The 16,098-nt window shown below is 43.4% G+C and overlaps 1 non-coding gene across 1 annotated transcript; it reads left to right on the forward strand.

The window, feature by feature from the left end:
- The first annotated feature begins 15,421 nt into the window (after positions 1–15,421).
- Positions 15,422–15,493, forward strand: Trnae-uuc (transfer RNA glutamic acid (anticodon UUC)). Its single transcript has one exon. It is a non-coding gene; the product is annotated as a tRNA-Glu (tRNA).
- The last annotated feature ends 605 nt before the right edge of the window (positions 15,494–16,098 follow it).

Below are 16,098 nucleotides of genomic sequence, written 5' to 3' on the forward strand. Positions count from 1 at the left end.
AAGTTTTGTCTCAAGTACAGATAGTGTTGAGGATCAGTGGACAAAGTTCAAAACCATCGTACAATATGCGTTAGATGAGTATGTGCCAAGCAAGATCGTAAGAGATGGAAAAGAGCCACCGTGGTACAACAACCGAGTTAGAAAACTGCTGCGGAAGCAAAGGGAACCTCACAGCAAACATAAACATAGCCAAAGCCTTTCAGACAAACAAAAATTACGCGAAGCGAAATGTAGTGTGAAGAGGGCTATGCGAGAGGCGTTCAATGAATTCGAAAGTAAAGTTCTATGTACTGACTTGGCAGAAAATCCTAAGAAATTTTGGTCTTATGTCAAAGCGGTAGGTGGATCAAAACAAAATGTCCAGACACTCTGTGACCAAAATGGTACTGAAACAGAGGATGACAGACTAAAGGCCGAAATACTAAATGTCTTTTTCCAAAGCTGTTTCACAATGGAAGACTGCACTGTAGTTCCTTCTCTAGATTGTCGCACAAATGACAAAATGGTAGATATCGAAATAGACGACAGAGGGATAGAGAAACAATTAAAATCGCTCAAAAGAGGAAAGGCCGCTGGACCTGATGGGATACCAGTTCCATTTTACCCAGAGTACGCGAAGGAACTTGCCCCCTTTCTTGCAGCGGTGTACCGTAGGTCTCTAGAAGAACGTAGCGTTCCGAAGGATTGGAAAAGGGCACAGGTCATCCCCGTTTTCAAGAAGGGACGTCGAACAGATGTGCAGAACTATAGATCTATATCTCTAACGTCGATCAGTTGCAGAATTTTGGAACACGTATTATGTTCGTGTATAATGACTTTCTGGAGACTAGAAATCTACTCTGTAGGAATCAGCATGGGTTTCGAAAAAGACGGTCGTGTGAAACCCAGCTCGCGCTATTCGTCCACGAAACTCAGAGGGCCGTAGACACGGGTTCCCAGGTAGATGCCGTGTTTCTTGACTTCCGCAAGGCGTTCGATACAGTTCCCCACAGTCGTTTAATGAAAAAAGTAAAAGCATATGGAGTATCAGACCAATTGTGTGATTGGATTGAAGAGTTCCTAGATAACAGAACGCAGCATGTCATTCTCAATGGAGAGAAGTCTTCCGAAGTATGAGTGATTTCAGGTGTGCCGCAGGGAAGTGTCGTAGAACCGTTGCTATTCACAATATACATAAATGACCTTGTGGATGACATCGGAAGTTCACTGAGGCTTTTTGCGGATGATGCTGTGGTATATCGAGAGGTTGTAACAATGGAAAATTGTACTGAAATGTAGGAGGGTCTGCAGCGAATTGACGCATGTTGCAGGGAATGGCAATTGAATCTCAATCCAGACTAGTGTAATGTGATGCGAATACATAAAAAGATAGATCCCTTATCATTTAGCTACAAAATAGCAGGTCAGCAACTGGAAGCAGTTAATTCCATAAATTATCTGGGAGTACGTATTAGGAGTGATTTAAAAATGGAATGATCATATAAAGTTGATCCTTGGAAAAGCAAATGCCAGACTGAGATTCATTGGAAGAATCCTAAGGAAATGCAATCCGAAAACAAAGGAAGTAGGTTACAGTACGCGTGTTCGCCCTCTGCTTGAATACTGCTCAGCAGTGTGGGATCCGTACCAGATAGGGTTGATAGAAGAGATAGAGAAGATCCAACGGAGAGCAGTGCGCTTCGTTACAGGATCATTTAGTAATGGCGAAAGCGTTACGGAGATGATAGATAAACTCCAGTGGAAGACTCTGCAGGAGAGACGCTCAGTAGCTCGGTACGGGCTTTTGTTGAAGTTTCGAGAACATACCTTCACCGAGGAGTCAAGCAGTATATTGCTCCCTCTACGTATATCTCGCGAAGAGACCATGAGGATAAATCAGAGATATTAGAGCCGGCCGCCGTGGTCGTGCGGTTCTAGGCGCTACAATCTGGAACCGAGCGACCGCTACGGTCCTAGGTTCGAATCCTGCCTCGGGCATGGATGTGTGTGATGTCCTTAGGTTAGTTAAGTTTAATTAGTTCTAAGTTCTAGGCGACTGATGACCTCAGAAGTTAAGTCGCATAGTGCTCAGAGCCATTTGAACCATTTTGAACCAGAGAGATTAGAGCCCACACAGAAGCATACCGACAATCCTCCTTTCCACGAACAACACGAGACTGGAATAGAAGGGAGAACCGATAGAGGTACTCAAGGTACCCTCCGCCACACACCGTCAGGTGGCTTGCGGAGTATGGATGTAGATGTAGATCGCCTGAGCCGCCCCCACTCGTTTCCAATGGTGGAAGGCTGGGTGATAGTGGGAAGAGCTCGAAACTTCCGCAAAATGGTGGCCCTAGGTGTTGGAGATAGTAATAGGGTCCAAGACGACATCATCAGCCACTGTCAGGCCAGAAATTGGGGAATGGATCTTGCTCCCAGAGAGCCGTTGAAGGTTGGCCCACACGACAGAAGAAGGGGTGGGACTGTTAAAAGAACTGGTGAATGAAATCCAGCTAGCTCTTTTGTTATCCTGAAGAACGTGATGACATTTTGCTTGCATCTGTTTATAATGAATGCAGTTTGCATCGTAGGATGGTGGTTGAAAATGCGCAGAGCATGGCTCCATGTGCGAATTGCGTCGCAGCATGCCTCTCCACCAATGGACTGGGACACAACGTGGTGAAGAGGAAGTGTGGGGAGTGGAATGTTCTGCAGCAGTAAGGATAACGTTTGTGAGCTATTCCAGCTGGTCATCACAACCAGGGAAATCTTGTTCTTCGAAGGTCGCCAGGGAGGAGTAAAGGTGCAAGTCAGCCTTAGGAAGCTGCCATTAGGGCATGCACGCAGATGGGGTAGGAGTCAGCAAATGGACAGCACACTGGAAATAGTCGCTCGAGTAGGTGTCAGAACGAACAGACCACTCACGATGATGGGCAAGCTGGACAGTGCACAAGGATAGGTCCAAATGGGAATAGGTGTGCGAGGAGTCTGAAAGGAAATTGGGTGCTCCAGTGTTTAGGCAGAAGAGGTTAAGTTGGTTAAGGAGGTCAGCCAAGAGGGCACCTCTCTGACAAGTCCTGGGAGAACCCCAAAGGGGATGACATGCATTAAAGTCACCAAGCAGCAAACATTGGGGAGAAAACTGCCCAATAAGCTGAAGGAAGTCTGCCGTGGTGACAGCGAATTACAGAGGGACATAAATGGTAGAGATGGAAAAAGTGAGGTGGGAAAGGAAAAAGCGAACTGCAACAATTTGAAGATGGTTAGTCAGGGAGATGGGTTGACTACTAATGTCATCCTGTATGCACAGCATGACGCCCCCATGGGATAGAATGCCGACCTCAGGGGGAAGGTCAAAATGAATCAGTAAGAAATGTGAAAGCTCAAAGCGGTCATGAGGGCGCAACTTCGTTTCCTGAAGGCAGAGTACAAGGGGATACTGCGGTGCTAAAAGCAGCCATAAATCCTCTTCGTGGGACCAAAGGCGAACGTTCCATTGGAGGACAGACATGAGGAAGAAGAGATGTAGGGGTGTCAACTGGGTGGCCGCCGAGTGACAGTCGGTGTAGAGACGCTATTACAGGGTGCAGAAGCAGGAGGATCCTGCTCCCTGGGGTCCACAGAAGTATGGGCTTGCTTGTGTGGTCAGTCTGTGGAGTCCAACACTATAAACGGTTGGTGCTGTACAGCGGTGAGACAGATGCTGGCAGGGCTAAGGTACCGTGGCGACACTGTCGAAGAGGATCTTCGAGTTGCCGAAGGAGAAGACCGTTTGCCTTTCTGGTTAGAAGGAGACTCAGGTGTTGTTTGTCTTCACAGGAGTACTCCTTCTGTCCTTTCTGGCCTATCAGTTGTGTAGCTGGTGGCTTCGTCCCTTGAGGCGAGAGTTTGACTGCTTGTTGTAAAGCTGGACAGGGGGATGGCGATGCTACCTTGACACTAGGCGATTTCACAACCTCAGAGCTGAATTGGAGGTCACATGTCTGCCTGCCAATATCCTTCATAGAGTGAGTGGTAACAAGAACAGAACTATAGGTACCAGATGAGAGAATGCAGTATTTGCGACTAGCCAGTAACTTGAGAGCGACTGGGTAAGGCACTTTTTCCCTTACGCGGATCTCTTTAACAGCCCGCTCATCAAGATACATGGGACAATCCCGAGAGGAGGCGGCATGGCCGCCATTGCAGTTGATACAGCAGGGAGAAGGAGGTGAAAAATCGCCCTCACGTGCATCCCTACCACAGGTGACACATTTGGCTGGGTGTCAACAAGGCGTCCTAATGTGGTTGAAACGATGACTCTGGTAGCAGTGCATCGGGTACACTCGCAAGTTACTGGCTAGTCGCAAATCCTGCATTCTCCCATCTGGTACCTATAATTCTGTTCTTGTTACCACTCACACCATGAAGGACATGGCTACGCAGACATGCCACCTTCAATTCAGCTCTGTCATAATTTGATAGCCTACTTTGATCTTGAATGGAAGCACCACTTTATCAAAGGTGAGAAAATGAGTGCGAGTGGGCACTGAGGAGGAATCTACCATTTCCATCACCCGATGTACCGCAATAAGGCCCTGATCCGAGAGGTAAGAGGATTTCTGCCTCGGTTAGAACGTCGAACAGCCTAGTGTAAATTACACTACGGGAAGATTTCTAAGTTCTACGGGCCTCGACGCGAACAGTGTAGGCATCGAGAAGCGAGGCACCAAGTAGTTGTTGTGCTTCAGAATCAGAAGTCGTCTCCAAACTCAAAGTGCAATTCTGTAAACGAGAGCAGGATTTCACAGGGCTGGCAACTGGATCAACAACATTCTGAATAATAAACAGATTTACCGTGGCAAAGGATTGACCGTCTTCGGTATGGGAGACTATGAGGAACCGCGGTCCAGCAGGAAGGGCCTTTGAATCTTTAGCCTCATTACGTTTACATTTTGTAGACATAGAGTGGGAAGATGATTGACTCATCGTGAGGAAATTCCCCGTAACTACCAGTATCTCTGATAGTGCACTCCTTCCAACTGGGGGCCCCCTTCACAAGGGGGCACACCTGCCTTAGGTCATTGTTCAAATCTCATGTCACACCTCCCGAACACCTGACAGAGGAACCAATAGGAAATTTGGGAGGTTCCAGCTCAGGCCATCACTCCTCCCTGGGGCTGGCCTGTACCAGGGGGTGGGTGCGAACCATACCTATCGACCTGAGGCTGGGAAATACGCGTTATCCAGTCACCTGTTACACGTCAGACGCAAGGGGCGGCCTTCAGGAGTGCACAGAAAGGAAGAAGAACAAGAGGAACCTCAAACGCCGAAGTAGAGGAACGAGAGGAGAAGGGAAACAAAGAACGGAAAAGGGAGCGGAAAACAAAGGTGAGACTGTTCTTACGTCAGCGACAGAATGCAGAACATTCCCAATAACACCCCAGACATGTTTCCCATGGGAGAGGAAAAAGAATACGAAGAGGATAGGATGCAGCACGGAAGGGAAAAAATGCTGCACAGGCTGGGGCCCCGTGGTAGCCAAGCACGAACCCGCCAAAGAGTGGTGAGCCCCCTGGGGTTAACCAGTGTAGTACTGGAGAGAAATATGGAAAGTAAAACTCGCAAAAGGAGACCAAGAGATGAATACGTTCTGTTTCATCCATCAATCCAACCTGGTACAGATCCCAGACTGACAAGGAATACTGAAGTACTGGTCGAATGAGGATTTTGTAAGCCATCTCTTTTTGGGTGGACTACATTTTCTGAGGATTCGTCCACTGAATCTCGGTATGGCATCTGCCTTACGTGTGATTAGTTTTATCTGGCCGTTACACTTTAAACTGCTAAGTACGCATGCTCCTAGATATTTTATAAATGTGATTGCTTTCAGTGTTCGTTCTGTCTTCTTGTTATCATGCCCATTTTATGTTGAGGGTCAAATGCCAATCCCGGCACCAAGCATCGATCCTATGCCGATCTTCCTGCATTTCGCTACAATTTTCTAGTGTTGCGAATTCTTGTATACAACAGCAATTTAAACGAAAAGCGTCAGGGAACTTCCGACATTATAAATTAGGTCATTTATATTTTATATAGTGAAAAGTAATGGTCAAATAACACGCCAAAAATTGCTTTTACGGGAAGACCTCTCCGTTAGGAATGACGGTGTTTTCTAGAAATTCATCAGTCCAGTCGCACAGCTGGTCTGATATTCTGTATGGTCGTATGTTGCTCATTAGCCGGCAGTGCGGCACTTATCGAACGACTTACGGAAGTCAAGGAACACCATCAACCTGAACACCGGAATCTACTACTTGGTTTCACACTGTTGTCGTTTCCGGAATCCATGTCGATTCCTACAGAGGACATTTTTCGTCTTCATAGATGTCACAATACACGAACATAAAATATGGTCCAAAATACAGACCTTTAGTTTTGTGGGTCTGTTCAAGGACTCTTCCTGAAAACTGGAAAGACCTGTACTTTTTTTCAATCATCGGTGACACTTCTCTCCAGTGACGTACGGAACGCTGCTACTAGAAGAGGAGCAAGTTCTTTCGCATACTCTGTGAAATTGTATTGCTATCCAGTGCGGTCCAGTGACCAGTTGAGCGTCTGTGTGTCAACTTAGGGGAGAAACTCTACCACAATCTTCACAGTGAAAGAGTTTTGGAAATATTGCATAATCTCAAGCAATGCAGTTCGATAAAATGATTTTACATAAATGCCGGCGACCGTTCCCCCATCACAATCTGTGGTAATGCAGTATAGGCCGAGGAAGACTGACGGATATCTTCCGGTGACGAAATAACGGGGAAGGAAGCTGCTTCCTCTCGTCCCCGGGAAGGTGTGCGCGGACTTGGACGCACTTCCTTCCTGTGAGGAGTGCACGTCACAACTTGGAAAACACGCTGACTGCCCTGGACAGCGCATGGAAATAACATGTTCTGCGGTGAGTATCTGGCGCAACGCCCTCCGAGAAGAAAGGGCATCGTGTACGACCAGTCACTCTGTTCTCTGTCATTACTCCCTCATTACGAATGTTCATATTTGCTTTAAACCTCTGAGTTCCAACAATATAAAAGAACAGTTTCAAAATTTTTCACAGTATTAACCTTTATAATCAAAGTACGCAACGAATAAAAGAATAAATTGGCAACGAGTAAACAATCAATTGTTTTAAAGTTATGGTTTCACTTTGGAGCCACTGGGACATATGGTTGTCAATCACCAATCATTGCATGAGATATACATGGCCGCGCAAAAGTCACTGGACATTGGGAACTGATTTAAACAAAACATTGAATTTATGTTTCGTACCAATACGTATCTACAATTACTTTTATGTTCCAGCTGTTTCCGACTTCATTAACACGTCTTTGAAGCCTATTTCGGACATTGTTGCATACTCAGTGGCATTGTGTTGTATCACTGACCAAATCATAAAATGCGTCGTGTATGTGGTCTTTCAGTTCAGCAATGGTCACAGGCTTTTGAGAACTTTATTAAGTAGTTAGGACCATGTTTTTCTTGGTCAAGCATCAATGCACAAAACTGAAGACGTCAATATGGATCATCTTCATGTAACCCATGTCGTAAGCGTGGAATGTAAACTTTAAACTTACGTTTGTGTAACATTCTTTGCACCGACCGTCGTGATAATTCCAGCTCAGTTTCTAATCGTCAGGTTGATTTTCGCGGACTTCAGGGCACAGCTAAATATACCGGCAATTCATTTTCCTCGGCTGTGACTGTTGCTGTGCGGCGAGATGCTGGATGCGTAACAAACTCATGTTCTTCAAATCTATCTCGTATCTCTTACACTGTTTGTCTAGACGGTGGTTTTGATCTGGAGTGTCTTCCCCATTCATTAATAACTGCACTAGCAACACTTTTATAAAATGATTTTAACGCGAAAATCCTTTTTTTCTTTCGTTAACATCGTGACAATTTGGAAAACTACAGCTGTAAACACGTCTCCCAGATGAGGTTTTCAACAATTCACTAGTTTGAACATTGTGTTTGTTTTGTGTATCATTGCATTGTATACCAACTTGATAAGGCGTAATTATCACCATTTGGCAATAACTTGTCGGTTTAATACTTCCTACTGTAATACGTCTTTCTGTTACTTTTTTTCCTTTTAACCAACTGTCCAGTGACTTCTGCGCCACCCTCTACTTGAAAGCGATTTCGCGATTTCGAGTGATGAATGGTGTCGCATTGTGTTCAGCGGTGAGTCACGGTTGTGCATCGTCGGCGAATACGGCGGCGACCTGAGAAGAAAAGAAGTCCCACACTTCCAGTGTTTTGGAGAGAGACAGCTGTGTTACTCCTGGAGTCAGGCAGAGGGGAGACACTGGTTATAACTTCAGATCATGGTTGGTTGTGACTGAGAGACGTCTGACGGCACAGCAATACGTCACGCACATCGTGCATGCACTTGTGTTGCCCCTCGTGCCACAGTATCGTGGTGTCATTTTCCAACAGGACAATACTCGTCCAACACGGAACGTGTCTCTATGAACTGCCTGCGTGTTGTTGTACTCCCGTGGCCAGCAAGATATTCAGATCTAATCCCGATAAAACCAGCTCGGTGGTCATCTCAGTCTGGGTGCCAGTATACAGGACATAAAGGGCCTGTTCTCATCGTCGAGTTCAATGTAAAACTGACTCGAATTTGTTCTCACTGAAATAACATTACATACCCTCTCAGCTCCTGAAGTTCCATTTCGTTTCGTCTTCCCATTCTGAGTGCTTCAGTTCTTTTGTCGGGCAGTGCATATTTCTGGTTTGTCTATCGAAGGGTGACCCTCGAGTCTCTCGTACAGCTTGAAATAGCCGATCTTTATTTTACGTTCTTCGAGCCGAGTTAAGTCTCAGTTCTTTAATCAACAACCATTATCCGTGTAGTTTCTGGTGAGGCTTCGTTGAACGCATTTTCGTCGTATTCTACTATTGGTGTTAGGCAATAGCTAACAAGTATCGTTTCTATAGTAGGGAATCTCTTTTCTCTGAGATATACTCGCTGCTCGAGGACAACGCAAATGCTGTTGAATGGGGGGTTTTACACTTCGAGCTGCAGAGCCACAAATGCAATCAATAAAATACCAAAATTCATTGTCTGTCAGTTTTTAGCGGTAATATTGGTTCCAGAAGATTTGTTGTCAGCCGTACGTGATGGATAGTCTCACACATTAATAAAGAGCGGGAAGCTTAAACAAGTATTTCCAAATTGGCGGCGTACCAGCCTACGTCAAATGCGTCTTAATGGACATATCCATGACCAATATCAACGCATTCGGTAGGAACAGGGTTGTATTCCATACTCCGGACATTCAGGTTAACTTTTTCCAAGGTTCCATTGGTAAGGTCATGGTTTTTTTTTCCTGGCCCAAGATGAGCTTGTACTATAACTACATCGTCGACAACAGGATGCTTATTACTGATTTTCTTTGCCCCTTTTTTACTTTTTCGTGCAACTTCGTTGTGTTCCACGCACAAAAAAGTGTAGTTTCGCTGCTGAGGTTGACAGTTGATGGTGCAGTTTGCTGTTAGCCCCAAGCTTTCGGACTTTGCCGACCGAGAACTAGCGATTTGAGATTTATAAGAGATGTATTTCGTTTCTCTTTAGGCCTACATAACGAAATGGATAAACTACAGCACAAGAAGATGTTAAAAATACTGTTAACGTTATAAATAACTGTTTGGAAATCTTACTTCTCAAAATTAATTCTTTTAAATTATAAGCGCGTTTTCTTACGTTATTAGCTCCACACAGGGGCGACGGCTGTCAACAGCTGACCTGTGTAGATAACACCTGCATGCGCGAATCGCAGCGATGGATCGCAAATCGCTCATAATTCCCAAGTAATCGATGAATTGCCCATGACTAGCAATACGGCTAGCTGTTACGGGTTTGTCTAGGCCGCAAACCGTCAGGATTTCTGCATAACCGTCCCGCAACAGTAGTTGTAATCTCGCATTGGAATAATTAATAAAACAGTTTCGCAAAACTTCTAATGCGTCCCGCATTCCTATAGTAGTTAGATTCCATGTCTACGTGCACTAATCCGATCTACATGTGGACGCACTTCGAGGTACGCGTCACTTTTACGAAATATTGAGACGGAGTGCAATAGTTTCGCGCTGGAAGTGCAAGGGAAAGAGAGAGAGAGACTTATAGGACTATTTGTGACGATCAACAAGCGCTAGTAATGGCACCTGTTATGGTTTTAAATTAGTGCGCGCGGCAACAACAACATTAACTTGTATTTGTCTGTTTCGCACATTTCGCTCAATCAGTTGTTTTACTTACCAATGCTGTCAACCGAGAAAAAAGTTCCCGTTTTTGAGAAAGTTTTAACATCTTTTGAAGTACGATAAAATACATGCCGTTGCTCACGGCGGCAGACATGGTATATAAAAGCGTTTAACATCTGACCAGCATAAAAAGCGCTAACCGCCTAATGTACGTCGTCATCACAGTCAATTTACTTCTGTCAACAAAAATACTGCGATGAAGAAACAGAAATAATCATCTTGTGGATATTGCAGTTCTTTTTTCCGTGCCTGCTAAGAAATACTGGAGGGGAATTCGAGCTTACGCAAGACACCAGTTTACAGTTTTGTTTTCACCCTGACGTAGCACGTGAAATCGCACAAGATCGCTGGCCTCCCTAACGAAACATAACAATATGCGTGTGTAACGACAACAGCAAAATATGGGCTGATGAACTGCACTTCTGCTGACCGTACTTAGCAACCCTTTTTCCATAGTACATTTTCACGAGACAATTTTGTTCAAAATACTGGTTGGAATTGAATGCTGAACGCTATTTCAAGTACAGCATTACAAATAGGTATTGACATCAGCAATAATGCAAATGCAGCTAACTCTTTGAAAATTGAACAGCCTCTACCAATTATATAGTGAAACTGTTGGCCAAAATTTGTACGAACTTGTCAAAACATGGTGTCCATAAAATTGAGCCCAGTGAGACTGATCAGTGGAGTTATACTGATTGTCAATAATACTCATATCATTGCGCTGATATGAAACTTCCTGGCAGAGTGAAAATCTCATTCTGGAAACATCCCCCAGGCTGTGGCTAAGCCATGTGACCGCAATATCCTTTCTTTCAGGTGTGCTAGTTCTGCAAGGTTCGCAGGAGAGCTTCTGTAAAGTTTGGAAGGTAGGAGACGAGATACTGGCAGAAGTAAAGCTGTGAGTACCGGGCGTGAGTAGTGCTTCGGTAGCTCAGATGGTAGAGCACTTGCCCGCGAAAGGCAAAGGTCCCGTTCGAGTCTCGGTCGGGCACACAGTTTTAATCTGCCAGGAAGTTTCATATCAGCGCACACTCCGCTGCAGAGTGAAAATCTCATTCTGGCTACTTATGAATGACATATCTTTGAAATTCACTTCTTGGGACAGACATATCTTAGAACTGGAACACTGGAGTTTCTAAAAATGATCAAGTTTGTGGGCACCCTTTTTAGGAGCTGGTAAATTAATATCTTAATGTACCGCTACCCTCTGAACTGCAAATGAAACAACTTAGTCTCTTCGAATTTAATTTTTGACAAGACGCGATAACATTCTGAACATAGGTCAATGTCTTTGTTATTTAGGTATGATTAACATTATAGGCTTGCCCAATTTCAACATTTGTGTGTTGAAAAATTAGATTTACTTCATTTACCTCAAAAAGAATGGATTTCAAAAATGTTAAATATATGTAGTCGATATCATCTTGCAACATCTCATTTAGTGTCTTTGCCATAAATTATTATTCTTTGTCTTCCACATCATGAAAACGGACTTTTAGTTCTTCATGGTGTTCTAATATTGTGTTTACTACTACATTATATCCACTTAGCCACTTGGTTGTGCTTGGCTATGCAAAACTGTGAAATGTTTTCTCGTTCTTATTGAGAATTTTAAATAACATCTGGTATTCTAGTTTCCGTAATGGACCGGAAGGTAACTAATTAAAATTCCCCTACCCATGGAATCTATGGTTGCAGTGAACGCTTCACATGGATGTGATGCGGCATTGTCAGTTGAATGACAAATGCACAAAATTAATTGGATTCTAACATTATCTTTTCTGAACAGAACAAAAACTGAATTCCGTACCCTAGATAAATTGCTACCACTGCCCGTTCCCACCCCTACCATTTGATTTACATCCAATGACAACTTTTGCAGTACATCTGAAGTACTCCATACAAAATCACTGCCGTTGCTTTCTCAACCTCTAGTAAAACAAAAAAGTCTCCAGCTATTGTCCCTTTGACCTTGCTGTAATATCTCACACAAATACAAAGATATTTTATGACCCCCACATCGGTGCTCCCGTCAGTAATGAATGAATAGCATTCGATACCAATGACATGCAATAAAGCATCAGGTAAATATAGTGCAACAACTTGTTCGGTGAGGGCATATCATTTTCTTCCGTGAATTCTCATAGTGTTTCCTTTCGTAATCTTGTTTATTAACACTCCTAGATGATAAACGGTTTTCCATCGACGAGTCATTGCTACATGAACAACTTCCGTTGCTGTTTCTCTTTCCTGGCTTCATTAACGACTTGTACAATATTATTTAATGTGTGCTGTTTCTTATGGGGGTACCGACTTCTCATTTTTGTGCCACAGAGATTTCCCGGTTGCTTGCTTCAGCAGATCCGTTTTGTGGGCAAGTAGATATTTCCTACTAACTCTGTAACAGACTTCTTTGAAGCTGTGGGAATCTTTCGTACAGTCAGTGAGTCAGCATACGATACAATAATATATATGTATTATAGCCGAAATTAATGTTTAGTAATATAATCGTTCAGTTTAGCTATAATTATGTAAGGACGCACCGCAATTAGAGAATTAATGAAAAATGTAGGTACCTTATACCTTTCGCCCGGTACTCTGCTTCCCATTCACGGCTTCTTTTCTAAGATTCATTGTTGCGCGGTTTCCGAAGTGCGCTAATTAGAATTCACACTCCACAATTTCTTCTCTACAGCTCAGTAACAATAGGCAGCGACAGCGAGAACTCTGATTGATCGTTATTGCACCATGAAATAATGCAAGAACTGCGCCAGTAAGTACCATTGTTTTGGTAGCACCGTGTCAGGTTTTGTTGCGTCATGAACTAATACAACAGCACCCACGAGAACGGCAGGGAAATTATCTATGTTTAGCCAGTTTCGCTGACAATGATGTCCCAAGAGAGAATGTTTTCATTAGTTTTATTTGCATTCAAGCAAAAGAAAATAGCCATTAAGTTGTCAACTAATTCTGTCACCAGCCAAATTTAATCGCCAGTCGCCTGAAAGTTAGAATGGCTATCCTAGAGAAAAAGACAGCCAAGAATTCGAAAAATCGCCACACCTGGTAATTGTGCAGATTGGAGGCAATATTTCTGTTCTGATTTCCATCTCTTGTGCGGGACTCCTCACAAACAACAGAACATCAATTGTTGAAGATCTCGCGCGTTTCGCCAGATGACGTTGCAAAATGCGTTACGTTTCGACGGAGCACTCGCCAATGTTTACTTCGCTTTGCTAAAATGAGGTACGTGTGCTTTCCTTGCAATATACGCCATTTATTACTTTTAGAAAGTTGTAATGCTTTCGATTATTTATGTAACAGTAAGGGGTATTGTACGACTTCTCTCTCTCTCTCTCTCTCTCTCTCTCTCTCTCTCACACACACACACACACACACACACACACACACACACACACACACACACACACACAAATGATTAGAAAGTGCCGAAATGATCCTCTGTGAAGGGCGCTAAAATTGAATGATTTCACTTTAATAGGTGTTTTTGAAGAGAATTTTGCAAGTCAATTACGTTGTTGTTGTTGTCTTCAGTCCTGAGACTGGTTTGGTGCAGCTCTCCATGCTACCCTATCCTGCGCAAGCTTATTCATCTCCCAGTACTTACTGCATCCTACATCCTTCTGAATGTGCTTAGAGTATTCATCTCTTGGTCTCCCTCTACGATTTTTACCCTCCATGCTGCCCTCCAATGCTAAATTTGTGATCCCTTGATGCCTCAGAACATGTCCCACCAACCGGTCCCTTCTTGTCAAGTTGTGCCACAAATTTCTCTTCTCCCCAATTCTATTCAATATCTCCTCATTAGTTATGTGATCTACCCATCTTCAGCGTTCTTCTGTACGTTAGCATGTACGAAAAAGCGACTGGTACTGCACTTCTATGGCATTTGAATACCCTGGTTAATTGTTATCACTGTAACATACTAGCAAATGAAAACCTTCATTGTGTTCACCTAGTCATAGCGCCTAATGAAGACACACTGGACACTTGAAAGGAATATAACAATCACTGATGATGACTCACGCGTAGGCGAAACATTTCCGGTTATAAATAAAAAACATTCAATTGCAAAAGACGCATATTATTTGTTTCTATCTACATGATAAACCTAATCGACGTTAATCGTTCAAAGAGATCAATTTTTTCCTGCCATTTGTCAAAAACTACATTCTTTTAACATGCGCTTTACATACCATTCTGACATTTAATCGCTTAGATTCCGTCTGATTGACTGCATTAACGTTTTTTGTGGTGCATTCTTTATCGTACTACATAGCCCTCAAAACGTATTCATGAGAACAATCTGTTGGTTTCTGGCGGTACAGAAAATCTTTTCCGTTATAGTAGCCTATAATTTAAGGGCTCTGATAATACATAGTTCAGCTGTCATATGGTTATAGTTTTAGAAACAATAATTAACGTATCTTCTGCCGAATCAAAAACAAACATTGCTCGTTTGTAAATATTTTGCTGTGTGAGTGTAACATCAAACGGTATCCTCAGGGACGCTGCTTCAGTTTTGCACTACAGCTCTAATAGTTACCCCTGTTTCTAATTACATGATGACGCCTATTTTCTAGGTTTTATTGCGACATGTGAATAATTAAATTCGTGCTACTTGCTAAGTAATATTATCACCAGAGAAAAATACTTAATTTATACAGATGACGGCTGTGTTAATGAATATGTCTTATCATAACTTGAAAACAACGAAGGTCATTAGATTGACAGACACAGATCTAAGGCCTACGTTTAATGCAGAATGAATTCACACAAACAAGTTGTGAAAGTTTTCGCTTTTAGTTGGGTCCGCTGCGTCAGATTTGAATTTGAGTTTACCTGTTTAATTTATTCTTTACTATAATACTAAGAGATATGTAATATTTGTGTTATGTTTTATAAGTAGATTTAACGGCAATACTGCAGTTTATGATTTCACCTAATAACTTGAAAGTATTGCTTCAATATTAGGGTCAAGATCGATATTTCAATTTGTATTTGGTCGTTTTTCGAAGAAGTATGTTTCCTTTCCGACTGCGAAAACACAAAAATTGATTTTAAAATTAGAACGTGGTTATAAACGTCTATGCGATTCGAACAGGTATCTTCCCATGTGGTCTAGTGGCTAGGATAGCTGGCTTTCACCCAGCAGGCCCGGGTTCGATTCCCGGCATGGGAAATTATTTTTACCATTCCCAGTCACCAGCATTACAGGCCTACGTCACTATAATAAACTATTTTATAATTTTGTTGTAGCTATTTCCACTCAGTGCGGCTCTCGCAGCCGAGCAAAGCAGACGTGCAGTGTGTTCTCTCCGCCGTCAGTGCGGGCCCGTGGGCGTGGTTTACTTTCTTCGGCTGACACTAACGTGACGCCGTAGCACTACAAGACCGTGGCAAACCAATACAGAAAATTCACATTTCGGAACGACTTTTCCCGACCAAAGGCGCCCGAAGTCGAACGCTTTTTAAAAGAGGAAGCCAAGATCCCGGCTGCCGACATTGTCGGCATTCACTTTTCGATCGTCAGTAGCACGGTCTTTGTAAGACTCATAAACGAAGCTACAAGCGACAAAGTGCTTCGTGAGACGAAACAAGAACTCCGCTTCTGCTACTCAAACGGAAATGTTGGCAACGTCGGCCAGGCCGCAATGGGACTGCGGACTATACGCATATTCGAACTTCCATTTGAACTCCCTGCGGCAGACGTGGTGGCGGCGCTCCGCCCCTACGGCACGGTACACGAACACGTGGCTGAGAAATGGACCCAGTTTAAGACGTATC

The sequence above is a fragment of the Schistocerca serialis genome, chromosome 9 (genome assembly GCF_023864345.2).
Source record: "Schistocerca serialis cubense isolate TAMUIC-IGC-003099 chromosome 9, iqSchSeri2.2, whole genome shotgun sequence".
Classification (NCBI taxonomy): domain Eukaryota; kingdom Metazoa; phylum Arthropoda; class Insecta; order Orthoptera; family Acrididae; genus Schistocerca; species Schistocerca serialis.